General features: G+C 44.2%; 1 pseudogene; it reads left to right on the top strand.

Moving 5' to 3' along the window:
- The first annotated feature begins 342 nt into the window (after positions 1–342).
- On the top strand, positions 343–1,753 carry LOC147905845 (25S ribosomal RNA; annotated as a pseudogene).
- The last annotated feature ends 6,755 nt before the right edge of the window (positions 1,754–8,508 follow it).

Here is an 8,508-nt window from a genome sequence, read left to right as displayed (position 1 = left end):
TATAATAAAGTTTAGCTTGCATTTCCTCTACTTTTCACATTCTTGAGAAAGAATTTAGGCACTTATGACTCAACTATATTAAGTTTATTGGTGGACAATAATGTGACCGAATCTAGAAATGCAAGTGGGGGACCCGAGAAGAGTTCTCTTTTCTTTTTAAGAGCCCGCCCATCTTGAAATCGAATCACTCAGAGATAGGGTCTAGCGGACTAATAAAGCACTGCATGTCTCACGGTGTCCGATGCACCCCGATGGCTCGTGAAAATTTGTAGGAGCAATTACTGATCATGCCCAATCGTACTCATAACTGCATCAAGTCTCCAAGGTGAACATCCTTTGGTCAATAGAACAATGTAGGCAAGGGAAGGCGACAAAATGGATCTGTAGCTTTGGGGAAAGGATTGGCTGTGAGGGCTAGTTCTAGGGGCTACGAACTGACCCCGGAGGCTATCTAGGGTCTGCCTGAGCTACACCAGTGGCGAGGGCAAACCTTCGCGTGCCAATCGACGTAGAACATCGCTCCTCGAGGAGGCCCTCCCTAGGTGGTGAACAGCTGCCTCAGAACTAGTATAGACAAGGGGGATCCGACTGTTTAATTAAAACAAAGCATTGTGATGGTCCCTGCGGATGTTGACGCAATGTGATTTCTGCCCAGTGCTTTTAAGTCAAAGTGAAGAAATTTAACCAAGTGCGGTTAAACAACGGAGGTAACTATGACTCTCCTAAGGTAGCCAAATGCCTCGTCATCTAATTAGTGACACGCATGAATGGATTAACAAGTTTCCCAATGTCCCTATCTACTATTTGGCGAAACCACAACCAAGGGAATGGACTTGGAAGAATCAACGAGGAAAGAAGACCCTATTGAGCTTTTGACTCTAGTCCGCGACTTTGTGAAATGACTTGAGAGGTGTAGAATAAGTGGGAGTTTCTGATGCAAGTGAAATACCACTACTTTTAACATTTCGTTACTCCGTGAGGTGGAGGTCGAGCTTGGCTCCTGCTTCTGGTCTTAAGGAAATTCCGTGTGCCGATCTAGGCAGAAGACATTGTCAGGTGGGGAGTTTGTTGGCTAGGGTGGCACATCTATTAAAATATAACGCAGGTGTCCTAAGATGAGATCAACGAGAAAAAAATCTCATGTGGAACAAAAGAGTAAAAGCTCATTTGATTTTGATTTTCAGTATGAATACAAACTATGAAAGCATGGCCTATCAATCCTTTGGTGTTTTAGAATTTGAAGCTAGAGGTGTCAGAAAAGTTACCATAGGGATAACTGGCTTGAGGCAGCCAAGCGTTCATAGCAACATTGCTTTTTTATCCTTCGATGTCAGCTCTTCCTATGCACCAAGTGTTGGATTGTTCACCTACCAATAGGGAATATGAGCTGGGTTTAGACCGTCATGAGATAGGTTATTTTTACCCTACTGATGAGCAGCAGTGCTGCAATAGTCATCCAACTTAGTATGAGAGGAACCGTTGATTCACATAATTGGTCATTGCACTTGGTTAAAAAGCTAGTGGCGTGAAGCTACTATGTGTAGGATAATCAAGCAAGCCACAACCTCATCTCTTGAGAGACATTAAAGCATCTTGGCCAGGTACACTTTGAAGTATGTGTTTCTAAAATTCAATCCATAGAAGGTACCTCTATTAAGGTTATTGGTCTTTAATGTTGAATGTTTCCCTGGACAATTACCTTGTGCCTTGCAAGTTTTTTGTAGTTTCTGCAAGTACCTTAACGGGAGCCTCCGTGCTTGGTAAATGTTGGATCCCAGACACTCATCGAGGGTTGTTTGGTGACAAATCATCCCATCAAGATGCACCAATCGCTAGCAAAGGATCAACATCAACACCTACATTAGTCCCATGGTTCCTTGATCAAGAGAATGCTACTAACCTCACGAAAAGCCAATATACCACTTAGGATCAGTAGCAACAGCAACCAAAACAAAATAGGGAACTGGCTTAGGACTTAATTCAGCAAGGTCATGACACATGGAACAACAAGTGGTTCTACACAAACAACTCTAGAGTATGTATTCAACCAACAAGGGTTTGGATGAGTTTCTTGTGAACCTTAAGGCTTTTTTCCAATAGGGGTTTGGATGAGTTTCTTGCGACTCTCAAGGCCTTTTTCCACATTCCCTTACTAACGCCCAATAGGGGTTTGGATGAGTTTCTTGTGAAGGTGATGAAACCAATAGGGGTTTGGAGGAGTTTCTTATGACCCTCAAAGCTTTTTTCCACATTCCCTTATTAACACAGAGATTTTCCACATTCCCTTATTAACAAAGAGATTAACTATCTAACTCCCACCCATCCTCTTCTCTTTATTTTCCTATTTCTTTTTTCTTATCACTTCTAGCTTAGAAGCCTTTCCTAGATCCTAATTGCTATAAACCTCTTCGCCCATTCTCCTCATTTTAAGAGTTTGTATAATGTATTATCAAATTCCTCCAGATTTCATGACTACGACAAAAAGTGCTCTAGATTGCACCAAAAGCTTATTGGGCTCGAACAACCTTCAGGCAAAACCCACAATGAAGTTAATTGATCACAAGGCCCAAAAAAGTAGCTCCTACACAGATTGCAAGAACAACATGGCACATGTCAAAAACATAGTCTAATGAGACTTCCATCCCCTTGCCAATATGTAAACCTCTGGCATTAGTCCAAACCACTTTCTGTGAAGGATCAACCAGAGAAGGGCTGACATTTTCTCATGGATCTTCTTTAACCAAACCTTGAGAAATTTAGACTTCCAGCAGCTTTGACTATCCTATTTTTTCCACCTAGTGTTTAGGACCCTATGTATATGACCTTCAATGTCTTCAAAAGGAGTAGGGATAGGCAGCAAATGGGAAGAGGCTCCTTAGCTAAACTCTTTATAGTAGATAAGGACATTCCCTCCCTTCTACTGGATATTACCCTCCCATAATGAGCGGTGTTTCCTGATCAAGGAGGCCACCATGAATAGAAAGGCCAAACTCCCTTTGGATTTCTTCTCAAGAGTTCCACCTCTTGTGTTTTGTAGACCACATCTGGCCTAGTTCTGTAAACCCCTTTTAAAAAGTAGTTACTTTCGCATTGCTGTCTCAAGACCATACTACATTCCTTGATGTGTTGCCCATATCGGCCTTGTCCTCCTCGTCGCCCGATGCGCCCGCCCGATGCGCCTCTGCGTCGTGCATCATGTATGGTCGCACCGCCACTCAATGCACCTCACCCTCCCTCAGTGCCCATGGGACACGTCCTCGCCCCCGCGTCACCTCAACCTCGCCCATCGTGTGACGCACTGTTCTACCTGTTAGATATCAATGCTCCACTCTCGTGTAACTACGCGGGAATCAGCTAACTCTACTTGTAAGCCCCCCCATATGGAAGGCATTTGAGTAGCTCGGTTATTCGGTAGGTCCTGGTTTACACTAGATGGGGGCCATGTGTGGCCTGATGGCTAGACGGAGTTGGCACACTACCAACTAGGCTACATGCAAGTGCAGGAAGGCATCCCATGATTGACCGCATTGAGGGTAGACGGAGCTTTTCTCGGGGCAGCCCACTCTCGGGTTGCGGGGCCCGTTTGGAGTCCTAGATGATCTTGGATGGCTGTGGGCCGAATGGTTCTATCGTGTGGTCGGTGGCCTATCGACCCCCATGTTGGGGTAAAGGGCAGTGTGCCCACCCACTTGTACAGTGCCCATATATACTCATATATATATGATAGAGGAATAAGCTGGAGTAGCTTTTGCTCCACCACTTTTGGTATCTTCTTATCCCTTCCTGAGTGCTCTGCTCTTCCCCCTCAACTGGTATCAGAGCTGCTGGCCATTGAGCTTGTGGAGCGACTGATTGCTACAGTTGTTGTAGCCGTGGTGGATAAGGAAGGAGGCGGTACTGTTATCTCGACTACTGGTGCTTGGAGGTCCGTAGACGTTAGCTGCTGTAATCCGATCGGTTGGACGAAGCATCTTGTTGGCCTTGCCTTAATCGATGGAGAGAGGCTTGCTAGCCGGGTCTATGAAGGCACTTAACGCTGCTAGCTGAGTTGGAAGAATCACGGCAACTATGGAGCAGCTGGGAGTTTTGGTACATCCGTTGTGAGCAGTCGGGTTCTTTGTTGTGTGAATGCTGGAAGCATCGAAGCCCATGCTGTGTGCTTCGTTGAAGGAGGCGAATTGCTTGAAGGCAAGGCTGTAAAGTCCATTGCTTTGCTGTGAGGTTGATGGAGCCGGTCATTTGCTATCACCCGTGTAGCCGAGGGCACCTTGGAGCTCATTGGAGCTGCTAAGGTCATAAGGAGCTTAATGGCAGCTATTTAGGTGTCATGGGCAGCTAGTAGATAGGCGTCAAGAGCAATTGCTGCTGCTATTCTGTGAGCCAGGAGTCGGTTGGTGAGCAACTTCTTTGGTGTAGGAGACCGTGAAGGAGCGCTGGAGAGCTGCATATGCAACTTGTGGTGGAGTTCGCACAGTCCTCCGATTGCGATTCCGTTGATGCCAGGCTTCCTAAAAATTTGCAATTGTGCTACCTATAACCTCACATTGAGGTTTCTTCCCGGCAGATTTGGGTCTTATTTTGGCGCCATAGCCATTCTTGGCACTTGCAGGTTCCAGTCTTGGCATAGTTCTTTACCATTGTCTCTAGCTCATCTGGGAGCTATTGGGGAGCCTCTGGATTGCATGTTTGATGCAGTTGGATGCCTGGGGGATTGCCAATGATTGCATTTGTGCTCTTTGAGCTGCCAGACACGCTGATCTTGAGGCGTTTGCAGGACATTTTACTTGTTTTTTACGGGATTTGCATAGTGGAGTTTTGGCATTTTTGTGCTTGTGCACTGAGCAATTGGTTGCAGCCTACTGCTGAGCTGTGTGTGCTCATTAGTCCAGTGCTTTTGGGCTATTTTATCGCTGATCTGTGAGCATTCTCGGGGCTGATTTGGTTGGGCATTGTACTTGCCATTTTGCTGGTGTTGTAGTTGACATATGAGGTGATCTGCTGGATGTATTTTGATCATTTTTTGGGCTGTTTTTCCGGAGCAGATGAATGTTGTAAAGGGCAGCAAACATACAAGGAAGCTGCTGTTGTTTTTTTAATGACAAAATAGTCATTTTCAGGACTGAATATCTATTTTCTGGTGCGGAATTGCACTTTATGCCGAACTGGAAAGTTGTAGTACACAGAACATACTACAACTTTGCTTTTGGAAGCAAGTTGATTTGGTATAAGTTGCAGGAGTTACAGCCTCTGCAAAACCACAAAAAGTTGTAGTCTACTGTCTATTTGTAACCAATGTGCAGGAAGCTATTTTTCAGGTGAGAATATCTGACAATCCACAAGGATTTGGCTCTTGAGGTCAACTGACAAGTTGTAGATCTTTCTACCAGCTACAACTTTTCTGTTTACAGCTTTGGCATCCGGTCTTTCAGTGAAAAGATATCGCTGTTCAAAGACAAGGATAGCATGTTATCTTGCCCAAAGTGGCTTTGAGGTATTGTTGTAGGAATTTCTCTTGCGCAACAGTGAATTGGGAACTCACAGTAAATTACAGAAAGTGATTGGGATCTCACTTCAGTCCAAGGGCATTATTGGCATTTTGGCAAGTCACTTTGGCACATTTGGCAAGTGGTGAATGCTTGATTTTGTTGCCAAAGGATTGCGCGCTTGAGGTGATGCATTGGTGATGCAGTAAATGCCATTTCGATGCATTATGGATTTGCATTGGTGGATGCCACATTGATGTTTATGGATAGTTGAGCTGGGCTCCTATTGCCATTGGTTGAGCAGGCATTTCTCATTTGGTTCAGTGCATTTCCTACTTGGATTGCCAGGCATTTGCAGGTTACTGGGCTGCATATATTCTTGTTTATGCCTCTTTATGGCTGAGTGCTTTTGAGCATTGGATCAGCCAGTTTATTCGGAGACCTGATTGGTTTGGACAACACTATATTTTTTGGTCATTTGGGTTGCCTATTGCACTATACTGCTCTTTGGTTGTGAGCTATTGTGCCACAGATATGGCATCTACAACTGGTAGTGCTCTCTTTGATATTGAGAGGTTGGATGGATCAAACTTTCAGTATTGGAAAGAGCAGATTTATGATGTGTTAGTGCAGAAGAGGCAGCATAAGCCCATTCAATGCAAAGGTGTCAAGCCTAATAGCATTAAACAGAGTGATTGGGATGACATGGATGAGCAAGCATGCTCTATCATTCAGTCATCACTCTCGAAGTCAGTCTACTTGTAGGTACATGATGGTGTACAAGGTGTAGATTGCCATGCGTATGCCAGATGTATGACCATGATAGTGTTATGTTACAGCATGATGGGTTGAAATGCCCTGATGTGCTGAAATACAGCCTTGATATGCACTCCAAAAGTAGATCAATTGGTAGAAACAAGTCATGTTCAAGGGGGAATTCCAAGAGCAAGGTTAAGAATGATAGGAAGAAGGAGAAGAAGCATGATGAGCTTCAAGGCGTGGATGCCAGGGTTTCCACTGACAGTAGCAGTAATGAAGGCATTCTTTTGTCTATGTCTGACACCTCCTTCTTGGCCACTGATGTACCCATTCTCGGTGATTGGATGTTAGATCCATGTGCTTCATGTCATATGACCCCTCATAGGTCATGGTTCAGTGCATATCAGGAATGCATTGTGGAGAGTGGTTTGATGGGCATTGATCATTCTATGGATGTCTATGGTTATGGGGATATCCACCTTGTTATGCCTAGTGGCTCTATTCTTATTCTACAGAGGGTTAGACATATGCCAGGACTTGCTACGAGCAAGATCAGTACTGGACAGTTGGTTGAGGCAGGTTATCATGTCTCTTTGGGTGATCATGCATGGAAGATTGCTAGAGGCAATCTGGTTATGGCTAGGGGATCATGGGTTGGATTCTCTTATGCATTGCATGTATCAGGTGTCCATGATAAGATGCTTATGATTAGTAAGCAGCCATCAGTTAGTTTATGGTATGCCAAACTTGGACATATGTCTACTGCAAGTATGGAAGCCCTTACAACATTGAGATACATTCCTGTTATGGATGTCTCTCAAATTTTATGTCATGATTGTGATGATGATCAGCAGTCAGATCCTCTTTTGTGAGGAAAACAGTCAGTGAGAGGTATGTTGAGCCATTGCAGTTGGTTCATAGTGCAGTTTGTAGGCCTATGCCTACCGTTTCACTGGGTGGCACCTCTTACTTTGTGACATTTATTGATGTTGCTACAAAGTACATATGGGTATATCCGATTTGGTAGAAGAATGATGTATATGATACATTTTAGCACTTCTTGGGTGTCCTTGCCCCTTGGGTTGAAACTTTGCTTTCTCATGAGTGGCAGGCACCCTGGCCTTTGGAACGGGCAAAGGTAGAGGTTCTCTCGTCTTCTTGTAAGAGCAAACCAACCAGCTCTTACAATGGAGCTGCCTTGAACATGATGGTCAATGAAGTGACAAAAGTGCCAAAGGATTCAACCAAACTATTGAGAGTGATTGAGATTATTTTCTTGTCATCAATCTCCTCATCAACATTGGCAAGTTGATCCCTAAGATCAGTGAGATGTGCAATATGCTCAGTGACCATCTGATCCTCTTACATCTTTGTCATTGAGCTGATTTATCAAGGCAATGGTGCGTGCTTTGTTCTTGACATTGTACATGGTGGATAGCCTATCCCAAGCATCCTTTGCATTCCTGCAAGAGTCCTCCAGATATGTCTCTTGACATTCAATGCAACCAAGAATAGTGCATGGGAATTTCTACGATCAAATTGCTTCTGATCCTTCGTGGGAGGCTAAATGCCAGTAGTAGCTTGAATGGGAGCACAACCTAGAGTACGGTTGTAGTAGAGGATGCACTAGAGCTGGCGCCACTAGGCCTAGTCTCATCTCCACTCACAATGTCCCACAATCCTTTGCCAACCAAGATATTTTTTTAGCATAAAAGACCAAATGGTATAGTTGGGTCCATCCAACTTATCTGCCTCAGACATGGTCCCAAAATTGTCACAGAGCGACATAATAACAGCTCCAAAATACTTGCAAAGATATCTGCAAAGGAAATGATAGCAAAACTATTCCAAAAACTCTGCTCAATCACAATCCCTTCCTTGGACACAAAATGCAAACAAGTGCAAAAAATATATCCCAAAATTTGTCCTCAAACACAGCCAAGCATTGGCTCAAATTGCAATGCCAAACACTAGCTCAAATGCAACCAAAATCTGCCCCAAAACTGTCTTGAATCTCAGCCAATCACTGGCTCACGATGCAATGGAAAAACTTGCTCAAAAAGCATCCAAAATGTGCATACACCTTCAACCAATCCTTGGCCTTGAAATGCACAACTCCCAAGCTGAAATTGCAATGTCACCTATGCAATGCAAGTCGCAAGACACCTGTGGAACACTATGCAAATTGAAATGCAACCCAAAACTATCACAAAGCAATGTCACATGTGCAATGCACCTTGCAAGACACAGGTCGATGCAATGTAGA

Source organism: Dipteris shenzhenensis, chromosome 1, assembly GCF_047967505.1.
Source record: "Dipteris shenzhenensis isolate YYH24624 ecotype China chromosome 1, Dip_SZ_1.0, whole genome shotgun sequence".
Taxonomy (NCBI): Eukaryota; Viridiplantae; Streptophyta; class Polypodiopsida; order Gleicheniales; family Dipteridaceae; genus Dipteris; species Dipteris shenzhenensis.
This window is presented reverse-complemented; position numbering and strand designations above follow the sequence as displayed.